The following is a 27,784-nucleotide window of genomic DNA, read 5'->3' as shown; positions in this document are numbered from 1 at the left end:
AATAAGAACACCGTGAATTCATTATCCCAGGAAGGGGAAACTTTATTGACACATTCCTGGGGTCAGATACATCACATGATCACACTGACAGAACCACAGGCACATAGACACAGGCAACAGAGCATGCACAATGTCGGCACTAGTACAGTGTATATCCACCTTTCGCAGCAATGCAGGCTGCTATTCTCCCATGGAGACGATCGTATAGATGCTGGATGTAGTCCTGTGGAACTGCTTGCCATGCCATTTCCACCTGGCGCCTCAGTTGGACCAGCGTTCGTGCTGGACGTGCAGACCGCGTGAGACGACGCTTCATCCAGTCCCAAACATGCTCAATGGGGGACAGATCCGGAGATCTTGCTGGCCAGGGTAGTTGACTTACACCTTCTAGAGCACGTTGGGTGGCACGGGATACATGTGGACGTGCATTGTCCTGTTGGAACAGCAAGTTCCCTTGCCGGTCTAGGAATGGTAGAACGATGGGTTCGATGACGGTTTGGATGTACCGTGCACTATTCAGTGTCCCTTCGACGATCACCAGTGGTGTACGGCCAGTGTAGGAGATCGCTCCCCACACCATGATGCCGGGTGTTGGCCCTGTGTGCCTCGGTAGTATGCAGTCCTGATTGTGGCGCTCACCTGCACGGCGCCAAACACGCATACGACCATCATTGGCACCAAGGCAGAAGCGACTCTCATCGCTGAAGACGACACGTCTCCATTCGTCCCTCCATTCACGCCTGTCGCGACACCACTGGAGGCGGGCTGCACGATGTTGGGGCGTGAGCGGAAGACGGCCTAACGGTGTGCGGGACCGTAGCCCAGCTTCATGGAGACGGTTGCGAATGGTCCTCGCCGATACCCCAGGAGCAACAGTGTCCCTAATTTGCTGGGAAGTGGCGGTGCGGTCCCCTACGGCACTGCGTAGGATCCTATGGTCTTGGCGTGCATCCGTGCGTCGCTGCGGTCCGGTCCCAGGTCGACGGGCACGTGCACCTTCCGCCGAGCACTGGCGACAACATCGATGTACTGTGGAGACCTCACGCCCCACGTGTTGAGCAATTCGGCGGTACGTCCACCCGGCCTCCCGCATGCCCACTATACGCCCTCGCTCAAAGTCCGTCAACTGCACATACGGTTCACGTCCACGCTGTCGCGGCATGCTACCAGTGTTAAAGACTGCGATGGAGCTCCGTATGCCACGGCAAACTGGCTGACACTGACGGCGGCGGTGCACAAATGCTGCGCAGCTAGCGCCATTCGACGGCCAACACCGCGGTTCCTGGTGTGTCCGCTGTGCCGTGCGTGTGATCATTGCTTGTACAGCCCTCTCGCAGTGTCTGGAGCAAGTATGGTGGGTCTGACACACCGGTGTCAATGTGTTCTTTTTTCCATTTCCAGGAGTGTATGTTATGTTTGATACCACGTTTCTACACTCAATAGGGATAGTTAGCTTTCTTTCTGAGGAGCACTCGTCATGCACTAAGAATTGCTTCATCATTCTACAAAAATGGTTTTAACAATAAAAAATTAGCTCCTTAGTTCGTAGTACAATGAAACACATACAGACCCAATATTATTTATCTTTCATCATTTTAAAAAATAAAATTGTTCAAATATTTTTTTTCCTTCTAATGTTTAGTTAGGTGATAATGTGAATGATAGCAGTGGTGGCTGTGGTTGGGGCGGGGGAAGGGAGAGGGAGTCAGCAGTCGAGTATTAGCAGCTGATATCCACTCAAGGCTAATGGTTCTAGAAAGGTTGGGAACAACTGTTCTGCAGAGCTCCAAGGCGACCAGTCGCCTTTTTAGTGGGTTTTAACCCTCGTGCAAACGTACCCGCCTTCCAGAACTGTCATACAGCTGTTCGGCAGTAGAGGTCGTTTTTTACTGCAACGGGGGACATTCGACAGCACTTTCGTTTCTATTGGATATTATACAGCGGATATGGAACTCTGCGTTAGCAGTGGCAGCCGGCACTGTGTAACGGAGGTTGGTGGCGGCCCTTTCGGCTGTCCCAGCGTAGGGCCGGCAGGCCAGGGCTAGCTGGTGAGTGCGCCCTGCTGCCACCCGTAATTATATCCGGCCTCTGGGCTCCTCCCTTCTGCCGGCAGCTTCTATCCGCAGCTCTTCAGTTCCGGATGCGGTACGGCTCCCTCTACTTGTCTTATTACTTTCACTCAGAACAATATGATACGATGCAATGTTCTTCTGTCCTCTATCAAGCTGTACGCTTCGGAGCACTTTGCTTAACTAAGTATTCTTCTCGCAGTTCTTCCTGACTTTCATACACTCGCCTGATTATTATTATTACAAGCTGAAAGATCATCATGCAATCACGTTTTCGAAATAAGCGATGAAAATTACCGTATCTGTTGAAAATATTGGGTTGGTGCATAAGTCCGTAGCGTTTTCCCATAAATTTAATAAACTCAATAGACACACATAACAGAGACTTTAGTCATCAGTAATATGTTCTCCTTCACTATTTACAACAGTCTACCAACGCGACTGCAGAAATCACGTAGTTTTGAGGCGAAGAACTCGTCAAGCCACGTTCGGAGCACATTTTCATCCGGAAAGAAAGTGCCTTGAAGGTTGTTCGATAGCGAGCGGAAAATGTGAAAATGTGAGAGTGGAAGACCAGGTGAGTTCGGTGGGTCGGAATGATTTTTTTGTGTTAGCAGAAGAGCCAACACCGTGTTACGGGTGGAGGCCGAAATGCACGCGTTTTAGCTCACGCAGGCTGGCGTGAGGAGGGAAGAACTATGCTGGGACGTAATTAGTTTGGTACTTAACTTTAATCCATTAATGATGAACGTCGCTCTTGACGGTACATGAGTCACAATAGTATGTGTCCAGAACACATTCTTGAAGATATTACTTATAGTAACTGAATGTGGCGCCTTGCTAGGTCGTAGCTGAAGGCTATGCTAAACTGTCAGCTCTGCAAATGAGAGCGTATGTAGACAGTGAACCATCGCTAGCAATGTCGGCTGTACAACTGGGGCGAGTGCTAGGGAGTCTCTCTAGACTAGACCTGCCGCGTGGCGGCGCTCGGTCTGCAATCACAGATAGTGTCGACACACGGGTCCGACGTCTACTGAAGGCTACCACCTAGCAAGTGTGGTGTCTGGCGGTGACACCACAGATTTCCCGACCCAACGAATGAATAGTGTTCTTTGCCAATGCTGCAGCATGCGGGCGGGCGTTATCGTGGACTAGCGTCACTTCATTCAATATTCCTAGTCGTTGTTCTTGAACTACTTCTCAAGAACGTCTCAGTTGATGACATTAAATGTCAGCAGTGATGGTTACACATCGGGGAAGTAATTCTTATTTATCTACACAGTTGCTGTTCCACCAAATGCATAACATAATCTTTTGTGGATGCGCGCAGATATTTGTACAGATAGTTGCCGCTTTCTTTAGGCTCAACCATTCCTTTCTTTTCCTTATGTTAGGGTAAAGACACCATTTCTCTTCACCAGTAACGATACTGGATAGCAACGGCGGATTTTTGAATCTTCCCCAAATGTCATATGATCGTCGAATGATTACATGTCGTCACACCTGCCAGTTCTGAACTACACTGACTGGTATCATTGTGGATTAATGCGTTTAAACGATCTTCGTCAAACACGAAGATCTTCTTCAACGTTGAGACTCACTAAGGACAAAAAACCCCATCTTAAAACGAGAAAACCATTTTCTTGCCATGCTCTGTCTAGTGGCATTATCCCCATACGCGGCTCAAATGTTTGTTCCGCTGCTGCCAATCTTCTATTGACTGTTGGAAATGTTCCTATTTCTCTATTTGACACTTCACTTCGTAACGGCCATAACTTCACTCAGTATTTCCAGATGACAAAAGGACAAACTGAAATGCCAACAGCGAACTACAAACAAAAAATGACTATCGATAAAGAAACCCATGGCAAGCGGAATACAACAAACAAGACAAAAATGCTACTAACTTATATAACAACCCAATATAATCTAAAATTCTTTATAATGGTTGATTTTGATAACAGATACTATCGGTCGTTGCAAAAAATTGCTTGAAATTGTCCATACTTTCTATGTACACGCTTTTTCTTGTTTTCATCAGCTTTCTGCGTAATGAAATTAATCTCCATATGGGGTTCTCTTTTACAAACTAAAAGCTTTACTTTTTTGAAAGTCAGAACCACCTCTTTCTCGTAGTGACATAGCCAGAAGGTTTGTGGGAAACAGCTTCCATCAACTAATCCTGCAAAGCTTAGTGTAAGAATACGTCTCGTGTTAATTTTGAAACATTTTCAGTGATACCATCAGTTAAGGAATTTCGTCGAACCATGAGATCAAAATACCTCGATTGTGATCACTAGACTTATTTAAAAGACTATGTTTTTATTACTATTAATTAATTAAAACTCCAATATCTAGACTTATTTGGAAATCTATGTTTTAATTACTATTAATTAATTAAAACACGAATAAATTATATCGATGACTTTCGTTATACTTTACCTAGACAAAATGCAATTTCAATTTCATAATACTCCTGCCAAACGATAACATTTCGCATGATTTTTATTTCAGCCTTTTTCTGTTTTTGTTTGTTTTCGCTCTTCCATCACCTTAGAGCCCTATTTAATTAATAAAATTTTCATGCGAACAGAACCGAAAATTGGTTAGGGAGTCCATATATCATATGGGTATAATGAATTATCTGTATAAACGGTCATCAGCATAACTTAAAAGTAATATTAAACTTAGTTTGATTCTTATGGCACATCATCATTGGGACGCAGGCCTTGCTTTACGCCATAAGAATGACGTCAAAAGCCTGCAGGAAGAGATGCGCTGTTAACTGAAGGTGAGCACGTGTGAGGAGAGTTTTGACACGATATAGAAAGGTGTAGGAAGCAGATGTTTTGCCAGCAATAAAAATACAAAATCTTAAGTTGGTGCTGTATTGTTTTAGCCTGGTAATTATGTGGCAACACTGGTGCAGCGAGATATTTCAGTGCATCTCACGAGTGTTAATCATTTTTCAGTGAATAATAATAATAAACGAACGTTACACAACACTTCTGTTTATTACAAGTTAAAAACGCTATTAAAATATGAGTCGACGGATCTACAACCGTGGACAGTGTGATGTAATAAAGCCTGAGTGTATTCTGAATTCTTTGATACCGAAGGGTATCAATAAATTCATTTTATAGATCAAAAACTTTGTATTAAACTAAGTCTATTCAAATTCATTATTTCATGCATAATTATCTATATCTTATCTCTCCGGAGTAAATTTTGAAGCTTTAACGTAAAAATCCGTAAATCTGAATCTACCACGTTCAGTTAAATATCTAGCATTTAATGTTTTTCAGAATAATTTGCTTCACGTGGTAGCCTTGTACTTCGTCTTTGTACACTTGGAGGGAAGTTGTGAAGCAATGGAGACAAGTCGTGTTTATAATGCGGTACTAAGCAGAGATTTTAGTTCAAACTAATAGTTTAAGGAAGCAAATGAAACTTACATTATGGTATTTCGATTTTTGAATAGGTAAAATACAAATATTCAAAAGTACAGGTATTTATTCCATTTGCTATTTAATGATTCATCAGACTATCGGTATCTTTGCATTAGGAGACGATCTTCGTACAAACCAGACGAATTGAGATTATCACACCTCCATAAGAAGGCAACGAAGCCAACTGCAAGCAGTAAAGCGGGCCGAAGTGGCCGAACGGTTCTAGGCACTACAATCTGGAACCGCGCGACCGCTACGGTCCTGCCTCGAGTATGGATGTGTGTGATGTCCTTAGGTTAGTTAGGTTTAAGTAATTCTAAGTTCTAGGGGACTGATGACCTCCGCTGTTAAGTCCCATAGTGCTCAGAGCCATTTTGCAAGCAGTAAAATGTTATATATTTATATTGTGAATATACCTTCGAGGCAAGACCGTTCAGAATAATGACAAACGTCCGTTTCATAAGTCAACGTACAGACAATATTCAGTCGGTATTTTACAACAGCCAACGAGCACAAGATAAAGATATCCACAGGAGTTTGAATCTGAGAATCTGCTGATGAGGTGTCGCTTTTTGTAAACTAAACTCAGCGGTAAACTAAAAGGAGGTCTCACCGTACTGGCACACATTGCATGACATTAAAATAGGGAACATATTTGTTGAAATAATAACATAAGTGGCGTGGTCAACAAACGAAAATCAAATGGCTTTAGCGTCTACTAGTTTAGGAACGGAAGATAGAAATAACGTAGTTAGCAGTTCGACAGAAGATGACAAACAAGTAACATCGCTAGGAATCGAATACAAAAGGGTCAATCAAATAAAACGAGACGGATTGAAAAAAGTAAGTACACTGTTTTTTTTTAAATTCGTTATTCAATCCATTACATTATACATAATAACCCACTACCTGACTACATTAGTGGGTCCTAATAATGATACAGAGAAGATGCAGCTTTCTATTCTACACTACAGGTAATTTTATTATTATTATTATTATTATTACACACTGTTTACTATTTCGAAAGTAATCGCCGTAACTTTTAATAAATTTTTGGCATTGTTAGACAAGGCGTTCAATGCCTTCATGGAAAATGTCTGCGGTTGCCTCCGGACCATGATTGTACCCAGGCGTGCACCCTCTGGTCCGAAGCAAACCTTCGGCCACGAACGTCTTTCTTCACGGTTCCAAAAATATGGAGATCGCATAGGAGGGGATCGAGACTGTATGGAGGATGTGTGAGGGCTTCGCAGCTAAACTTCTGCGCAACGTGTGGACGGTCATTATACTACGAAATAAGCCATTTAGACTCCATGGCGCTTGAAATAAGACACTCGTGGTGGTCGATTTGCTTCGGACGAAGAAATGCATGCCAGGGTACAGTCATGGTTTCGCAGGAAACACCAAACATTTTTCCAAGAAGGAATTGATCATCTTGTCTCAGTGGGATTAATCGGTTAATAGTTATGGCGATTACTTTTTAAATACTAAACAGTTTATTTACTTCTTTCCATCTGTCTCGTTTTCATTTGACTGGCACTTACTTTACTCGGCCGTTTTTCTGAGAAGATTTCTTCAGTACAGTGTGCCGAGCCTCCTGCATTCACATATTGTATGGCCTTTGTAAATATACACTGGGTTAACAGGAGTCATAGGATGCTTCCTAATATCGTGCCGGGCCTCCTTTTGCCCAGCGCAGTGCAGCATCTCGACGTGTCATGGACTCAACAATTCGATGGATGTCCGCTGCAGAAATATTGAGCCATGCTGCCTCTATCACCGCCCAGAATTGCGAAAGTGTTGATGCTGCAGTATTTTGTGCACGAACTGACCTCTTCATTATGTTCCGGTAATGTTCGATGGGGTTCGTGTCGGATGACCCGTATGGCCAAATCATTCGCTCGTATTATTCAGAATCATCTTTGAATTAATCGCGATTAATTCTGGCCTGGCGGCGTGGTGCATTGTCATGCATAAAAATTCTACCGTTGTTTGGGAACATGCAGTCTATGAACTCTGCAAATTGTCTCCTAGTAGTCGAACATAACAATTTCCGGTCAGTTGTTGCAGTCAGATCAGAGGACCCAGTCCATTCCGTGAGAATGCGGCCCACACAATTATGAAGCCAACACCAGCTTGCTCAACGCTTTGTTGACGACTTGGGTCCATGGTTTCGTGGGATTTGCACCTCACACGAACCCTACCATCAGCTCTTACCAACTGAAATCGGGACTCATCTGATCACGCCACGGTTTCCCAGTCGTCTACGGTTCAACCGATACGGTCACGAGCCCAGGAGAGGCGCTGCAGGCGATGTCGCGCTCTTAGGAAACGCAGTCACGTCGGTCATCTACTGCCACAGCCCATTAACTCCAGATTAAACCGCGCTGTCCTGATGGATACGTTCGTCGTACATCTGGCACTCTTGATACTGTGTGATTCTCAGAATACTGAATTCACCAACGATTTCCGAAACAGAAGGTCCCAAAGTTTATTAATTCATGTTGTGCGCCATAATTACATGAGACCTCTTTTCACATGAATCAACTGAGAAAAAATGACAGCTCTGTCAAAGCACTGCACTTTTATACCTTGTGAAAGCTATACTACCGCCACCTGTATATGTTCATATCGCTCTACCATGATTTCTGTCACTTTAGTGTATGATTCTACAGACATTCCAAGTTAACCTGCACTGATGAGGCAAAACATTCTGAACACTTGCTTCGCAGGGTGTTAGTGCACCTCTGAAACGCAGTACAGCAGTGATTATGCGTGACATGGATTCGATAAGTACTTATCAGGTTTCTGGAGGTATGTGGTACGAGATGACCCCCTACAGATTACACAGTTCCCTTAAATTACAAGCCAGTGGTTTAACGGGACGGAACTGGCACTTGATAGTCTCCTAGATTTATTACATTGCTTTTATACCCGACGAAGTCAGTGGCCAAACATCAGCTACGATACTCCTCAAAATACTGTAGAATGATGCTGGCCTTGTAACAAGAACAGTTAAGTTAATGTGAGATAGCGATGTCCGCGGATATGTATAGCATACAACTATGCAGGCGGCCCACAACGATCAACACTTAGTCCACAGATGTCATGGTCCCTCGATTACTACCACAGGTCCCGTGGAAGCGCAGGGAATGCAAAATTCAGATGGCTCTAACCACTATGGGACTTAACATGCAGTTCCCCACAGTCGTTTAATGAACAAAGTAAGAGCATATGGACTATCAGGCCAATTGTGTGATTGGATTGAGGAGTTCGTAGATAACAGGACGCAGCATGTCAACCTCAATGGAGAGAAGTCTTCCGAAGTAAGAGTGATTTCAGGTGTGCCGCAAGGGAGTGTCATAGGACTGTTGCTATTCAAAATATACATAAATGACCTGGTGGATGACATCGGAAGTTCACTGAGGCTTTTTGCAGATGATGCTGTGGTGTATCGAGAGGTTGTAACAATGGAAAATTGTACTGATATCTGCAGCGAATTGACGCATGGTGCAGGGAATGGCAATTGAATCTCAATGTAGACAAGTGTAATGTGCTGCGAATACACAGAAAGATAGATCCTTTGTCATTTAGCTACAAAATAGCAGGTCAGCAACTGGAAGCAGTTAATACCATAAATTATCTGGGAGTACGCATTAGGAGTGATTTGAAATGGAATGATCATATAATGTTGATCATCGGTAAAGCAGATGCCAGACTGAGATTCATTGGAAGAATCCTAAGGAAATGCAATCCGAAAACAAAGGAAGTAGGTTACAGTACGCTTGTTCGCTCACTGCTTGAATACTGCTCAGCAGTGTGGGATCCGTACCAGATAGGGTTGATAGAAGAGATTGAGAAGATCCAACGGAGAGCAGCGCGCTTCGTTACAGGATCATTTAGTAATCGCGAAAGCGTTACGGAGATGATAGATAAACTACAGTGGAAGACTCTGCAGCAGAGACGCTCAGTAGCTCGGTACGGGCTTTTGTCAAAGTTTCGAGAACATACCTTCACCGAAGAGTCAAGCAGTATATTGCTCCCTCCTACGTGTATCTCGCGAAGAGACCATGAGGATAAAATCAGAGAGATTAGAGCCCACACAGAGGCATACCGACAATCCTTCTTTCCACGAACAATACGAGACTGGAATAGAAGGGAGAACCGATAGAGGTACTCAAGGTACCCTCCGCCACACACCGTCAGGTGACTTGCGGAATATGGATGTAGATGTAGATGTAGATGTAACATCTGAGGTTCAAAAATGTTCAGATCTGTGTGAAATCTTATGGGACTTAACTGCTAAGATCATCAGTCCCAAAGCTTACACACTACCTAACCTAAATTATCCTAAGGACAAACACACACACCCATGCCCGAGGGAGGACTCGAACCTCCGCCGGGACCAGCCGCACAGTCCATGACTGCAGCGCCCTGAGACCGCTCGGCTAATCCCGCGCGGCTATCTGAGGTCATCAGTCCCCTAGACATAGAACTACTTAGACCAAACTAACCTATGGACATCACACACATCCATGCCCGAGGCAGGATTCGAACCTGCGACCGTAGCAGCAGCGCAGTGCCGAACTGAAGCGCCTAGAACCGCTCGGTCACAACGGCCGGCCAGGGAATGCGCCACATAGCACAATACACTCAGACAAAAGTCGTGGCAGAACGATAAGCCCAGAGACAGCTATTTAAAAAAAAATTTTATTGAGTCATCAGGATTCTGACTGGTTTGATGTGTCCCGCCACGATTTACTCTCCTGTGGCAACTTCTTCATCTCAGAGTAGCACTTGCAACCTACGTCCTCAATTATTTGATGGATGTATTGCAATCTCTGCCTTCCTCTACTGTTTTTTCCTTCTACAGCTCTCTCTACTACCAAGGAAGGTACAGATATACGGATATACGGATGGCGATAGTATAGCTTACACACGTGTAAAAGGGCAGTGGATTGGCGGAGCTATTATTTCTACTCAGATGATTCGTTTGAAAAGGTTTCCGAAATGATTATTGTCGGGCAACGGGAATTAACAGAATTTGAACGCGGAATGGTAGTTGGAACTAGAGATATGGGACATTCTGTTTCGGAAATCGTTAGGGAATTCCATATTCTGTGACCCACAGTGTCAAGAGCGTGCAGAAAATAACAAATTTCAGGCGTTACCTCTCACCATGGAGAAGCCAGTGGCCGAAAGCCCTTACGACCTAACGACCGATAGCAGCGGCGTTGCGTAGAGTTGTCAATACTAACAGACAAGCAGCACTGCGTGAAATAACCGCAGAAATGAATGTAAGACGTACGACCAAGGTATTCGTTAGGATACTGAGGCGAATTTTGGCTTTAATTGTGCTACGGCAGCCGACGACCGACGCGAGTACCTTTTTTAACTGCACGACATCGCCTGCAGCGCCTCTTCTGGGCTCGTGACCATGTTGGTTGGACCCTAGTGGACAGGAAAACCTCGGCCTGGTCAGTTGTGGCTCGGCCAACTGATTATTAATCTTACTTCTTGTAAGCGCTGTTGGTTTTCGAACTGGCCAAGCACTAGGAGATTGAGGGTCAGTTAATTTCATGAAATCCTCACTGAGTATTTGTGCCACTCAGTATGCAGTACTTAACTCCAATTATACCTGGTTATTTCTTTTGTATGCCTCTTGCACCTTATAACTGCCCACGTCGTGTTGTGCCGACTCCACTGTAGCCTGAATGGATTTTTAAGTTTGTTTTATATGCCCGACTTCTAATTTCACCACCCAAGTCTCCAGGGTTGAGCAGTTGTTGCCCGATGACGACACGCAATACAGTTTGATAAAGCGGAGTTCGCCGTTATTAATTATGTTTTTAGATTTAATTTTATTACTCGTACAGAGACTCAACGTTCCCTTGTATAACAGCGCGTCGTCAAAATAAGTATGAAATGCTAATGTCTTTGCAATATATAATGTCGACTATTGAGTAAAAGTTCGTACCTATTTTGCCCTTTTAGAGAAGAGAAACCTTAAGCGCTTCTGCTTCTATAGTCTTAATATCAAATGTTCACTAATTTCAATTTACTTCCGATCTCAGTTCAGTATTTAACACAAATTATATATCAATGTCATTTCAGAGATATTACGTCGGTTCCACACTAACGGAATAACACGTAATTGTCATTTAACATCACTTTTATTAATAATCCGTTTCCTTATGACGTAAATGTTAATGAATGATCACTATCTAGGAGGAAAGAGGGATTGATCCTAATCATGAGATAATAGCTTTTAATGAGCCCGCAGTCGTTAATTAAATAAAAAGTCACGTTCAAGGATGATATGCGAACAACTTTCGTTACGTCCGTTTTCACGTATCTGTCAAAACTAATCCTGTCGCCCACAATTCAAATTAACACTGTCGTTAACCCCTTTTGTCGGAACATCGAATCGTAACTATTATGTAAAAGTTTATTATAGTCCCCGAATTAATTACTTTCAGATACGCGCACGACCGAACTGCAGAACTGAACACAAACGACTTTTTTTTTTTAACAACCGAAAAACGCAATGACTTTACGACAATGTCCGTCCAATGAACATGTCTTTGACTTTATCTTTTCTACTCTGCTTACTTAAGTTATTCCTAATTAAAATTTATTCAGATATTTAACGAAAACATCTAACAAAAAATGAAATAAATTTATTCCAACGTAAAAGATCCGTTATAACCTCCACTATTCGGTAGTACATTCATTTCCTTATATGGCGTTTTTTGGCGTATTTTGGATTTTAAATCTCAAAGATTTTTCAAGAAAGTACTTTTAATTCTTTTATTGTACTGCTACACTTATTGTTGTATTTAATCGGTTTGCTATTAATTAATCTGGCACAGTTTTATGATTGTAAATTATTCTGTTTCTTAAAAGTCAATGCAACTAGAGGTGTTTTCCAATAGATGTCCATACATATAACTTGGTGTGTTCTGTTAAAACGAAGTGAAAGTTCACAACACGAATGATGTTCAGTCTCGATTAGACCCTGTCCTTCCTATCACAGGCAGCCTGACGCTGGTGCTGCGTAGCAGTATGAATCACCTGAGTACAAATCACAGATATGCTATACCACCGCCATCTGTGTACGTGTAGATCGCTATTCCATGACTTGAGTCGCCACAGTGTAAGTTTACATTCCTTAAGGACTGGCTTATGACAGCATTTTTACTTTTAAATGCGATAAGTAGTTACATGAAGTGCTGAAAATCAATTTTTTTGTTTCCCTGGCAGCCGTCATTTACGCAACATGGAAATGGGAGTGGCTGACTGTTTTCGCTGGGTAGTTATATAGACAATAAATGAGGCGCAGCACAAACTGGAACCAGGAGCCACGGTGGAGCCAGCTGCTGTAGTGCTACAGCGGACGAGTCCGTCAAAGGGTGTGGAGGGGCTGTCGGCATTAAGTGTGCTGTGCAGGCGACACCTGGCGACAGCAAGTTGCGGCCGCGCCTGCGGTGAATGCCTAGCGGCTGCCATTCCGGATTCATGAGAAAAGTTAAGGCGAGGCAGAGCCTGGCGAGGGCGACGCTAATGGAAACAGTGGCGGGCCTCAAAATTGCTTCCCGCGGCTCTGTTCCCTCATTAGGTGGCGCCACAGCGATGAGGAATTAAGCGACGCCAAATCTCTCACTGTCTAAACAAGGGACTTCCGAGCTGGGCAGTGAAATGCTCCGAAAGTTAAACGGACAGTTTCCGACCAGTTTGTACTAGTCGTACCAAATGCTTATTTATTCAAGCGGATTGCTAGAACTGATGTGTGGATGGTGTAAGATACGCCTTATACGTGACTTGTGGGTGGAGTACTTTTGACTGTAATCTTAAATTGGCTACACTTTTTTTTTTCTTTTTGAGCCATCAGTCTTCTGGCTGGTTTGAATCGGCACTCTACGAATTCCCCTCCTTCCCCTCCTGTGCCAACCTCCTGAGCTCAGTTTACTTCTTGCAACACCCATCCTCAATTACTTGCTGGGTGTTGTAATGCCACTTCCTCGGACGAGAAATGAAAATCAAAAGTTAGCTCCAAAACTCCCAAATATTTCCCCAAAAACAAGTTCCAAATTCCATGAAAAATGAACAAGCAAACAAATTTCCAGTTAACAATATTATTTGGATATTAAACAGTAGTTGAATCAGGAATCTAATACTTAGTAATTTATTAACATACGAAAGAAAGATATGATTCCAGTAAAATCAAACTCAGAATTCAATATCATAGTAAATCGCAAAATCATTATAATTAAAATTCATAAAGTAGAGCCAACGTTCCCAAAGAATACTCCGTGTGAGTACTCTTTGAGATTCGTGACTAATGGCTAAGGGTAATTCAATCCATTGTCACTACGTTACAAGAGTTAGCCAAAGCAGGTCATACTTTTTGAATGCTCGTGTATGTAGGCGCAATTAGACTGTTTTTTTTCCAGAATTGATTATTGCGATCTACTATGACGCAGTGAAATGATACTTTGACTTCAAATATTACGTTATTTAGAATTCAGATAGAGGACATGTATATATTACACAGAAGTGACTTTTAATTAGATAACCTGAAGTTAATACTATTTAGGAAGTGAACACAGATAGACAATTTCATTCGTAATAACTAATGGACTATGGAACTTGGCGATAGTTAGGAAGCATATAATTTATAATTCCCCCCAAACACCTGGGAAAGCTTCATCCTCACGGCTCTGTTAGGAAGTGACTAATATTGTGTAATAAACCAGCATATCGTGCCAGTTCACTCATTTATCATTCAAGTTTTACAATAATATTTATAAAGATAACGTGCTGAGATATTATTTGACTGAAGCGCAAGGCGCTTATATAGAAACTCCTTGACGTTAGGAATTAATAACACTGTTACGACTGATTATAGATTTGAGATTACAACCAGTTTATAGGGAATTTGGTGTCGCTGGAACTCATTTGATCTTATCATTAATATTTAAATAGCAACTGATAAACCATCGATTATAAACGATTTAATTACGACATTTGGTGAAGAAAATATCTCGCACAAGTCGCGAGTTCAGTTCATCAATGTTCTGTTTGTAACGTCGATACCGATACAAAAGAAATAACAATCTCATTGCTCTACCTCTGAGTGTTAGCCAAGACCGAAGATCCGAAGGACGTTACAGTGTATTCCAATCTCAGTTTTCGTTTACAATTTTGACCTTATACAGCTCCCTCCAGTATAACTACCATCCTGTCCCATCTTGTTGTCATTGTATTCCATATATTCCTTTCCTCGCTGATTCTCAGGGGAAACTCCTCATTCCTTACCTTATATGCCAATCTAATTTTCAACGTTCTTCTGTAACACCACACTTCAGTTGATTGTCTTCTGTTCAGGTTTTCCCACAGTCCATGTTTCACTACCACACACGGCTGTACTCCGAAAGAACATTTTCAGAAATGTCTTCCTCAAATCAAGGTCTATGTTTGTTACTAGTGGACTATTCCAGGCGAGAAATGCCCTTATAGCTTCTGATGTTCTCCTTACTCCGTCCGTCATGGGTTATTTTGCAGCCTAGTATGATGTATCATGCAGCGTAACTTGCTGTGACAGTGCGAGAGAGAGAGAGAGAGACAAAGATATTGTTTATTACTCTGTGGCGGTCAGCGCTAACATAATTATTCTTAGGAGATAGAGCTTTTGTTCTTCTTAAGAGTAAAAATTTTAGGAGAGGAGAGCCATTCTTGTGATGTAAAAATCGACGCCATTGCGAGTTTTGATTCACATTGTAAAATATAAGTGTATATGGAAGGAAATCAGTTAATAGAACAATAAAATATTGTTAATATCAAGTAGGTACGTGTTATTATACACCCAGCGATATACTTCTATTGTGATTTACTAATAAACACCAGCTTGAGACCAGTTCCGACGGGAGCGTTTAGTTCTAGTGAAATAGTTCGATGTTTTCTTCGGAAAAGAAGTCACTTCATGGATCATTCAACTCCACAGTAGTACCTGGACATTTCTCAGAACTCAAAGCAATCTGATTGCTTCGCAACAGAGCCACGAATGATATTTCTCCGTACTCTGGTTACCACTTTCAGCTCAACACGGTATCTGCAGCATCTGGAGCAGATTTCTACAAAAGCGGAAGCGTGTAATCGCTATCAGTTTCGCCCTGTGTACGCTGTATGTATTTACCCACAACAGTGAACATACAAAAAAAATTTTTCTTTTTTTTCAAAAGAGTCTTTATACTAGGTAGAAGAACTCGTTCTTCATCCACTTCACCAATTCTGACCACGTTTGTCCTGGCGTAACCACAAGCGGCGGAACGAAGAGGAAGAACGCAAGACCAGAGAAGGCGGTGAGGAAACGTCATCCAGTAGCCCGCTGACAAGGACCGCGCCGCCCCAGGAGCAACCTATGCAAGGCCACTCCTGCCAGCCTCGCCCGGACATTAGTGGAAAGTATTCGACGAGTATTAGCGCGGCCTTGTAGAGAGTGCTACGAGAACAGATTGTAGTGATCCATATCCAGTGCTAGTTTGAACATTGTGTATAGCAAGGACTCGAACTAACGTTGCATGTCACCCATCGCTTTCGACACCTTTGTGCATTACTGTTACATACTGTTAATCTGCTTTATAGAAAAAAACTACTAATGTTATTTGCATGAACTGTTGTATAGCATTCCGAGAGCGCAGCATCCCTAAGGCACCCTATACGAGACGAGTGGGCACGATCCAACAAAGCTTCTAGCTGTTATCATTTTGCTACTTATCATTACTTTCGTCTTTCTTCGGTTTACTCTCGGACCATATTTTATATTCATTAGACTGTTCATTCATTCAGAAGATCCTTCAATTCTTCTTCAGTTTCACTGAGATAGCAATGGCATCAGTGAATCTTATTATTGATATACTTCCACCTTGAACTTTAACTCCACTGTTGAACCTTGCTTTTATTTCCTTCATTGCTTCTTAGATGTGTAGATTTAACAATAGGGGCGAAATGATACATTCCTGTCTTACACCTTTTTTAATACGAGCACCTCGTTCTTCGCCCTCCACTCTTATTATTCCCTTATGGTTCTTGTACGTATTATATATTACCCGTCCTTTCCTACAGCTTACCCATGCTTTTCTCTGAATTTCGAACATGTTGGACCATTTTACATTGTCGAACGATATTTTTGGGTCGATAAATCCTGTGAGCGTATCGTGACTTTTCTTCAGTCTTTCTTCTATTATCAACCACAACGTTAGAATTGCCTCTCTGGTGCCTTTCCTTTCCTAAAGCCAAACTGATAGTTATCCAACACATCCTGTACATCTGACGTAAGTACAAAGTTTTTCAAAAAGAATTAACTGATTATGGACGGTAATAATTACGAAACATGGAACATGCAGGCAAGGAAATGTGTTTGAATGGGCGGGACCTAGACCGTAGGAAAAATAGCCGTTATATGTCAATGAGTCTTCTCAGTTACCAGTCAATCAGAAGTATGATGCAGTTTGCAAAGTGAGAGTCAGTGATTTCGGTCCAGTGTGTTTTTCGTCGGCGTTTTGGCATTGATCTGCATGCACTTAAAACCATTCGTCGTTGGTATCACCAATTTGAAGAGAGAGGATGCTTATATAAATATAAGAGTCCGGGTCGACATCGCACTTCTGCTGACATGTCGGAAAAAATTCGGCAAACGGTTGAGCAGAGTCCACGAAAGTCTACTCTGCGCACAAGCAGAAGACTGGCAATGCCTCGTAGGACTGCCTCACGAATGTTAAGGCGTCGTTTGGGCTATAAACCATACATACTACAATTATAGCAAGCTCTTTGGGTTGGTGATAAAAGAAAATGGGATGACTTCAGCTACGCTCTGCTAGAGGACATGGAAGACATTTTTATCGCGGTTAATTTTCAGTGTTGAAGCAACAGTTCAAGTTAGCGGTAAAGTAAACCGACATGACGGGCGCATGTGAGGACTCAGAACCCGCATTACGTTACTGAGCACTAAAGACACTCACCTAAAGTGAAGGCTTTTGTGCCATTTAACTTAAAAAAGCGTACGGCCCCTTCTTTTCTGAGGAAAGCAAAGTTACTTGAATGAGCTATCTCCAAATGCTGCAGAACTGCCTTTTTCCAGAATTCGAGGAGGGCTGCGATGACTTGATTTTCGAACAGGCTGGAGCTCCACCACACTGGCACAAAAACGTACTTCAGTTTCTCAGTGACACTCCGCCTCAACACTGGGTAGGGCACACTGGACCCCGAGACACAGCCCTGCATTCTTAACATCCAGTATCGCAAGACATGACAACATGTGATTTACGCTGGGTAGGGCACACTGGACCCCGAGACACAGCTCTGCATTCTTAACATCCAGTATCGCAAGACAAGACAACATGTGAATTTTTTCTTGTGAGGATATGTGAAGGAGAATATGTTCATCTCCCCTTCAGCTCGTGACAGACAAGAAGTAAAAACCAGAATAACAGCCGTCGTAACTTCTGTAAAATCAGATACATTTTGAAAACTGTATGATGAATTTAGCTGTCTTCTAGATTTTATTCGTGTTGCTGCTGGTAACTCATAAATTATTTGCGATAAGATAGCTAAAATTTTAAGATTTTATGATTATTTTGCAATTCATCTCAAGTTTGTAGTAAGCTTTTATCGATAAATGTGCAGTTTTGGAATCAGGTCATTCTTTTTGGAACACTCTGTACATAATCCCCATCTAAACACTGCCAAGGGAATATATCTTACTACGAAATTATGATGTTGCAGTGCCGGTGTTATTCCAACGACGATGCGCTGCCGTGACTACGGCTATTGCTGAACACATCAGATGAATTCGCCCTTGCGAATAATGACCATCATCAGCTGTAGAATGAAATGACGACAGTGACAATTTGTGCCGGACCGAGACTCGAACCCGGATTTCACGCTAATCGCGAGCAGTCGCCTTACCATTTTTAGTTTATTTTATAACTTTTTTATTTTATTGAATTAATTGATTAGTTTTTTAAGCAGTAAGTAACTGAAATGTAATAAGTACACTCGTTGCGTCGAATTGGGGACGCGCATAACTGAAAACATACTTATAGTTGCAGCAAACGGCAAAAAGAAAGAGAGCAAAGTGTGAGGTTAAGGAAGTCATTAAATAAAACCTAAGGGTGGAAACTGTACCACCATTAACCGGTACTACGTCTTGCATCGGATGGGAAACAAAAACTGCGAAGAACCTTTCGCACTGGGGGACAAAGAGAGGAAAGGGAGCAATTACTGCTACACAGTGCGAGGGGTCCCGACGAAACTCTCCATCTGCTTTATCATCCAGCTATGACTTCTCGCAATGACCAAGGTAGTGTTCTAACATCGTCCTGTAATTTTAGCTTCTCTTACCCGTGATGATCCAACTACGTGGAGGGTCGTGGAACGCACTCCACAAATAACTGGAAATATATTGTCGATACCTTGGGTTGCAGAGGATCTTGCAGTGTCGCTCCTGCAAATAGTTCAAAAGCCAAGAGAGTCCTTACTGCCGCCTTGAAACAAATAATGCACTGCATGTCCACGAAGCCACGTCACGGTATTAGTTTTCGTGCGTGGGTAATACGTCTCATAAGGAATAATATACGTAGTCTTGGGTCCGATGTGATTGGGCGTCACTCGGATGAAGTACGCTGACATTTGCTTCACTAAGTGCCACACTGCCATAGACTCGCCACACCTAAGACGGTGTTCATCGTTTCCTGGAGCGCCACAGCTCGTGCACATTGGTGAGTCCACCATGACTGTAGCATGTAGCCGTGATCTGGTCACCTGCTTACCGTTGACAGTGATATACCACAACGCCGTGACGACAGTGTCCAGTGTAACGTGATGAATCGTCCTCCACACCACTCGCCAGTTGACGTTCGGGTGCTTCCTCTTCACGATGTTATCTGCTCGTCCACGCAGCAGGACACGATAAACCCTCCGAGCCGTCGTCAGTCGACACGCTGGTAAGGCAAAGCAAACGTAACTGAATTCGAGGTAAAAGACACTGATGTAGAAGAGTGACGAGGGGACGTGGTGTATCGGCACAGGTGGGGAGAGGAAGGGCAGCGCTAGTTCTTCTAATAACAAACTCATCAGGCTGTTCGGATGGCGGTGCCATAGTTTGACAACGTGCTCACAAGTAGGGCGACCGCTCTGTCACGAACGTGATAAAGGCCAAGCCCTCCCGGGGGAAGGGTGAGAGTCTCATATTTGATCTTGAAAAGCATTCCTGAACTCAAGAAGGACCCAAAAGCCTCCAGTATACGGCGAGCTAAATTCATCTGTATAAGTAACATCTCCCCCATGAACCATGGACCTTGCCGTTGGTGGGGAGGCTGGCGTGCCTCAACGATACAGATAGCCGTACCGTAGGTGCAACAACAACGGAGGGGTATCTGTTGAGAGGCCAGACAAACGTGTGGTTCCTGAAGAGGGGCAGGAGCCTATTCAGTAGTTGCAGGGGCAACAGTCTGGATGATTGACTGATCTGGCCTTGCAACACTAACCAAAATGGCCTTGCTGTTCTGGTACTGCGAACGGCTTAAAGCAAGGGGAAACTACAGCCGTAATTTTTCCCGAGGGCATGCAGCTTTACTGTATGATTAAATGATGATGGCGTCCTCTTGGGTAAAATATTCCGGAGGTAAAATAGTCCACCATTCGGATCTCCGGGCGGGGACTACTCAAGAGGAAGTTGTTATCAGGAGAAAGAAAACTGGCGTTCTACGGATCGGAGCGTGGAATGTCATATCCCTTAATCGAGCAGGTAGGTTAGCAAATTTAAAAAGGGAAATGGATAGGTTAAAGTTAGATATAGTGGGAATTAGTGAAGTTCGGTGGCAGGAGGAACAAGACTTCTGGTCAGGTGAATACAGGGATATAAATACAAAATCAAATAGGGGTAATGCAAGAGTAGGTTTAATAATGAATAAAAAAATAGGTGTACGGGTAAGCTACTACAAACAGCATAGTGAACGCATTATTGTGGCAAAGATAGACACGAAGCCCACGCCTACTACAGTAGTACAAGTTTATATGCCAACTAGCTCTGCAGATGACGAAGAAATTGATGAAATGTATGATGAGATAAAAGAAATTATTCAGATAGTGAAGGGAGACGAAAATGTAACAGTCATGGGTGACTGGAATTCGTCAGTAGAAAAAGGGAGAGAAGGAAACATAGTAGGTGAATATGGATTGGGTCTAAGAAATGAAAGAGAAAGCCGCCTGGTACAATTTTGCACAGAGCATAACTTAATCATAACTAATACTTGGTTTAAGAATCATGAAAGAAGGTTGTATACATGGAACAACCCTGGAGATACTAAAAGGTATCAAATAGATTTTATAATAGTAAGACAGAGATTTAGGAACCAGGTTTTAAATTGTAAGACATTTCCAGGGGCAGATGTGGACTCTGACCACAATCTATTGGTTATGAACTGCAGATTAAAACTGAAGAAACTACAGAAAGGTGGGAATTTAAGGAGATGGGACCTAGATAAACTGAAAGAACTAGAGGTTGTACAGAGTTTCAGGGAGAGCATAAGGGAACAATTGACAGGAATGGGGGAAAGAAATACAGTAGAAGAAGAATGGGTAGCTTTGAGGGATGAAATAGTGAAGGCAGCAGAGGATCAAATTGGTAAAAAGACGAGGGCTGGTAGAAACCCTTGAGTAACAGAAGAAATATTGAATTTAATTGATGAGAGGAGAAAATATAAAAATGCAGAAATGAAGCAGGCAAAAAGGAATACAAACGTCTCAAAAATGATATAGACAGAAAGTGCAAAATGGCTAAGCAGGGATGGCTAGAGGACAAACGTAAGGATGTAGAGGCTTATCTCACTAGGGGTAAGATAGATACAGCCTACAGGAAAATTAAAGAGACCTTTGGAGAAAGGAGAACCACTTGCATGAATATCAAGAGCTTTGATGGAAACCCGGTTCTAAGCAAAGAAGGGAAAGCAGAAAGGTGGAAGGAGTATATAGAGGGCCTATACAAGGGCGAAGTACTTGAGGACAATATTATGGAAATGGAAGAGGATGTAGATGAAGATGAATTGGGAGATAACATACTACGTGAAGAGTTTGACAGAGCACTGAAAGACCTGAGTCGAAACAAGGCCCCGGGAATAGACAACATTCCATTAGAACTACTGACAGCCTTGGGAGAGCCAGTCCTGACAAAACTCTACCATCTGGTGAGCAAGATGTATGAAACAGGCGATATACCCTCAGATTTCAAGAAGAATATAATAATCCCAATCCCAAAGAAAGCAGGTGTTCACAGATGTGAAAATTACCGAACTATCAGTTTAATAAGTCACAGCTGCAAAATACTAACGCGAATTCTTTACAGACGAATGGGAAAACTGATAGAAGCCGACCTCGGGAATGATCAGTTTGGATTCCGTAGAAGTGTTGCAACACGTGAGGCAATACTAACTCTACGACTTATCTTAGAAGAAAGATTAAGGAAAGGCAAACCTACATTTCTAGCATTTGTAGACTTAGAGAAAGCTTTTGACAATGTTGATTGGAATACTCTCTTTCAAATTCTAAAGGTGGCAGGGGTAAAATACAGAGAGCGAAAGGCTATTTACAATTTGTACAGAAACCAGATGGCAGTTATAAGAGTCGAGGGCCATGAAAGGGAAGCAGTGGTTGGGAAGGGAGTGAGACAGGGTTGTAGCCTATCCCCGATGTTATTCAATCTGTATATTGAGCAAGCAATAAAGGAAACAAAAGAAAAGTTTGGAGTAGGTATTAAAATCCATGGAGAAGAAATAAAACTTTTGAGGTTCGCCGATGACATTGTAATTCTGTCAGAGACAGCAAAGGACTTGGAAGAGCAGATGAAGGGAATGGACAGTGTCTTGAAAGGAGGGTATAAGATGAACATTAACAAAAGCAAAACGAGGATAATGGAATGTAGTCGAATTGAATCGGGTGATGCTGAGGGAATTAGATTAGGAAATGAGACACTTAAAGTAGTAAAGGAGTTTTGCTATTTGGGGAGCAAAATAACTGATGATGGTCGAAGTAGAGAGGATATAAAATGTAGACTGGCAATGGCAAGGAAAGCGTTTCTGAAGAAGAAAAATTTGTTAACATCGAGTATAGATTTAAATGTCAGGAAGTCATTTCTGAAAGTATTTGTATGGAGTGTACCAATGTATGGAAGTGAAACGTGGACGATAAATAGCTTAGACGCGAAGAGAATAGAAGCTTTCGAAATGTGGTGCTACAGACGACTGCTGAAGATTAGATGGGTTGATCACATAACTAATGAGGAGGTATTGAATAGAATTGGGGAGAAGAGGAGCTTGTGGCACAACTTGATTAGAAGAAGGGATCGGTTGGTAAGACTTGTTCTGAGACATCGAGGGATCACCAATTTAGTATTGGAGGGCAGCGGGGAGGGTAAAAATCATAGAGGGATACCAAGAGATGAATACACTAAGCAGATTAAAAAGGATGTAGGTTGCAGTAGGTACTGGGAGATGAAGAAGCTTGCACAGGATAGAGTAGTATGGAGAGCTGCATCAAACCAGTGTCAGTACTGAAGACCACAACAACAAGAACAACAACAACAACAGGTAATATCTGAGCGATGTGCGGAATGCGTGATGCTAAATGTGTGTTGACTTACTGGGTTCCGTTGGACGATATCCAGAGCTCGTAGGCGGTTGTTGGCTACCCCAATCCGAGCATTTCCTAAAATTCGTGGAAAGCTGTAAGCAGCGGTTCGTCGTGTATCGTCTGTGAAATCAATGCCGAGGCATTTCAAAGTATCTCTGAACTTTGAGGGGTGACGCTGTTCTCTGGAAGTCCGACCCCGATGTTCATCGCCACTAATTTTGCGACATTGAGACGACTAGCAGTGGCCTTGCTATGTGTAGCTATCCAGTGCAGTGCGCTGGCGTGTCGCCGTCATTGCGGATGACAATCACCAGGTCGTCAGCATATGCCTTACATCGTGAAGTGTGGCCCCGTAACTTCACACCTGTTAGATGTTGGCGCAGGCCGCAAAGGAGTGGTTCCATGGCCACAGCGTAAAGTGAAGTGGACAAAGGGCAGCCTTGGCATATCGGTCGAAAAATGGCGAGGGGCTGCGTAGGTCGGCCGTTGACGATCACCTTGGATGTCGCGCCACGGAGTAGTCGCATGACGACAGTGACAAATGGCTGTGGGTATCGTATATGTTGGAGGACCGCATCCGAATAGTAGTGGTCAATGCGATCGAAAGCTTGACTGGACTCTATTGCCGCCAGAGAACGCTTCAGACGACATGTCCTCGCCAATGAGATCAAGTCACGATATTCACTGAGTGCTGTTTGAATATTATTGTCGCCCTCTAGTGACGTTTGATCGGATGAGATGACGTGTTTTTAAGGTCTGATGTATCCGCGCCGCCTACAGTCGAGAAAAGATCTTAAAGTCGCAAATCAATAGTGTCAGTGAACCACCGGAAGGTCTGTGAATAGGCATAATCATTTCTTCTACGAGGGCTACAGAGAGCGGCACTTCTGGGGACAGTAGTTCGCGACAGATATCGGCCCATCGGATGACTAATAAATGTTGAAAAGTCCCGTAAAATTCCAAGGGGAGGCCATCAATACCCGGAGACTTGTTTACAGCTCCTTTTCTAATGGCGTCGATCACTTCTTTTTCCGTAATTTCTTCCACCAAGTCCGCTTCCATTGCCGGGGTGATGGTGCCGTAAATCGTCTGAGTCACGTCTTCCAGTGCTGTCTGATCATGAGTCTGAGCTGAATACTGAGAATAATGATCGTAGAATCGTGTGTTTATGTCTTGTTGCGTGGTGAGCCGGCGACCTTCCTCTGTGTCGACGAAGGGTATCAGCGCACTTTGGCGTCGTTCACGTTCACGAAGTACGTGGAACATAGATGGGCGTTCGCTCGCTATCCTAACCTGTGTCCTCGAACGATCATCTGAGCCTTAGCACGGTGGACCGCCGTTTGTCGCTCCGGAGACGGTGCCATGGCATCGCAGTCGCGCAGTACCCTGAGGTAAAAATCGAGTGTACGTCTACGCCGAGCAGCGTGGTCGCGACCGTAGGTTATCAACGTTTGCCTCAGTGCCGGTTTGGCACAGTCCAGCCATCAGCGGATCGTTGTGGGATATGCATGGAGGCGATTTTCACATGAATGCCAAGTATCCTCAACAACTTGGCGGCAGTCGGAGTACGACAGGTGATCGACGTTTAATTTCCATGGACTGCCGCTTCTCCACACTTGTGGTCATCGTAGGGTGATGGCACAGATGTAAGTTGACTGGTACGAGAAAGCTGCAGGCCATAGTTCCGCATCCCGTGTCCCAGCGGCAAGAGAGCGTGAGACATAAATCCGGTCGATGCGACTGGAAGAGTGACTTGTCAAGGGTGAGAATCCCAGTCGGTGGCCATGGAGATGTTCCCAAGTGTCCACTGTCTGCAGGTCTTGGATTAGCGCCTCGAGTTCCGGCCAAGGATTATGTCGTGGGAGTTGGTCTCTGGATGCCAGTACGCAATTGTAGTCATCTCCAAACATCAGATGGTCGTGGCGGCCTTGGGAGAGCAGGGCGACGTCTTCCGCAAAGAATCGTGAACGTTCGCGACATTTGTCCGTCCCGGAAGGTGCATACAGTGCCATACCTCTTGCCCCAGGCAGAAAGAGGATATCGTCCCGAAGAAGTACACCAACGCCGCTGCCTGTGGGGAAAGCTGGAGAGACGCATGCGTCATAACCGTACACGCCTGGGAAGTCGTCGACATACACCTTGGAGAAGGGCTGTATCGATGGAAGCAGAACTCAAAATATCCTGAAGCAAGGATAACTGGTAATTAGCAGCGGCTGTCTGCATGTGATCCTGCTGCTTTGTGGGGTCGGAGGGACTGTCACCATGGCGATCTGTTGGATGGGATGTTATTGCGGCCTCTGTACCGCCGGTACCGTCGTCGGATTGTCCACAGTCCATGTCAAACGATCGCTGCAAGCACTCGTCCGTTGGAGCGCGCCACCGTCTCTTGTGTTTCTGCGGTGAACGCTGTTTATGGAAATGTGTTTCAGAATCCGAATGTGGGTGGATCTCTTCAGCTGCTCCGGTGTCTGGAAGAAAAGTTGCTGTCGGCACAACCCGTGGGTCAATGTCCATCCTGTCATCCGTGCTTTCCTGCACGGTCAGTCGGTGATTGTCCTCAGGACGGGGCGTCGTTGAAGTGGTTGGATCCGGTACTGCAGAATCCATCGTGGCCTCGCTATCGAGCGCGGCTATCTAACGAATGTGGTCGGCAGCGGAAAGGATGGCCGCCCGTCCAACTCCGGCATAATTGAGAGGAAGGGTCGTCTGCGTAGAAGAAGGCATAGATTCACCTGTCGGGATTTGAGCAAGCCGTCGTCGGAGACAATCCGACCTGTTGTGTCCTCCTTGGCGACAACCGGAGCAAGAGCGTCCGCCATACATAATAATCGCCCTACATCCGCCGATGACAAGATAGAATGGTGCATGTTTTGTCAGTTCAATTTTTATCTGTCGTACCCCGTTAAGAACTGGTTACGTTGTAAATGTGGCCCAGTTCTCGGCCACGTGGCTGACCATTCTGCCGTAAGGCTGGAAAGCCGCGGTGACTACGTCCGGTGGTATTTCGAACGGGAGTTCGAAGACTCTTATCGTGCGGAGTCCAAGGCCCGCAGATCGATAGAGACTGCCCCAATATCGCCATCACAATGTTTGAATTTAAGGTCGTTGGCATGCGCGCACGATTCTGTTGCACACCTCGTCACTTACTAACTTGACGTAGACAACACTGCTCGTGATAGAGATGGATACCAATTATGTCCTGCGGATCACGTCGTCACGTATAAAACGTTCCACTTCAAAAGCTCGCGGCCGTACTTGATCGTGTTGAAAACTGTTCTTGATGGTGGTTTGTCTGTATTAATGTGCCATATTACGTCGATAGTGATGGACTCTCAACTAGCGGCGACGAAGTAGTAAACAACTACGGGCACTCGTGACCGCGCGGACGGGACGTAAAGAGGACGTTCTCGCCGCAGCGCTGCGGAAAGCAGACCGTCATTTGGCTATGCGTGCACTACTCACGGCCACACCCAAACTTCCATATGTCGTCAACCATACGTCTACGATGTGTACTCGCACACCCACTATGTGCCTTCCCGTATAGATCAGATGTTGTGCTTCAAACTCGCATCGACGTATAAATGCGATATTGCAGTGCAGATCTCAACAGACTCAGTTTATTACACATGCACGCAATTAAATTCACAACAAACAAATTAACGAACATTGAAATGGAAAGATTAATGCTTTGGCAATTTATGTAGGGGATCTAGAATGTAAGTCAAGTGAACATGTACGTGGGCAAAGTATTTACATCCGAAGGAGTTGTACCGTGATTGCCGAAGGTTAGTACATACAGATAGAAAATACTAAATACGACGTAACGAGTGCAGGGAGCAACCTTTGTCTAGAACTGAGCATAACAATAGTTAAAGTTTGTTGAGGGGTCGATGTATTGTTTCCGCTCAGAAAGTGCCTGCAATACAAGACTGTAAGTTAACGAGTCTCGAGAGAATGCCGAGGCTACTCTGCAACATAACAAAAGGTTAAAGTGGGATTTGAGTCCAATTAAATGGTTCAAATGGCTCTGAGCACTATGCGACTTAACTTCTGAGGTTATCAGTCGCCTAGAACTTAGAACTAATTAAACCTAATTAACCTAAGGACATCACACACATCCATGCCCGAGGCAGGATTCGAACCTTCGACCGTAGTGGTCGCTCGGCTCCAGACTGTAGCGCCTAGAACCGCATGGCCACTGAGTCCAATTAAATATGAACAGATATCTAGAAGGTTGGAAATGGTTTCCGTCGAACAGGTACGGAGAGGTCCTACGGACAATAGAAGAATAATGCGGGCGAGCGACCGGGTTTTAACGGCAGGGCGTTAACAGGCTGCCGCGCTGGACTGCAGAGAGTTGGACCCTAAGTAGCGTATACGAATGGCTAAACACATACATAGCACACACTCTAATAACCTGAAATGATTCCAGAAAGAAGACTACATCAAGTGCAAAGGCCTTAAGTTAATCGACAGAATGCAAATACATCGAGTAAAAATTACCAACTGCAATCATAAACTCATTTAAAATCAAAGCATTCATTCCACCACTTATATTTACGCTTACTAAGTGATAAATGA

This window comes from Schistocerca cancellata, chromosome 5 (genome assembly GCF_023864275.1).
Source record: "Schistocerca cancellata isolate TAMUIC-IGC-003103 chromosome 5, iqSchCanc2.1, whole genome shotgun sequence".
Classification (NCBI taxonomy): Eukaryota; Metazoa; Arthropoda; class Insecta; order Orthoptera; family Acrididae; genus Schistocerca; species Schistocerca cancellata.
The sequence above is the reverse complement of the archived record's forward strand: the minus strand, read 5'-3'. Positions refer to the sequence as shown.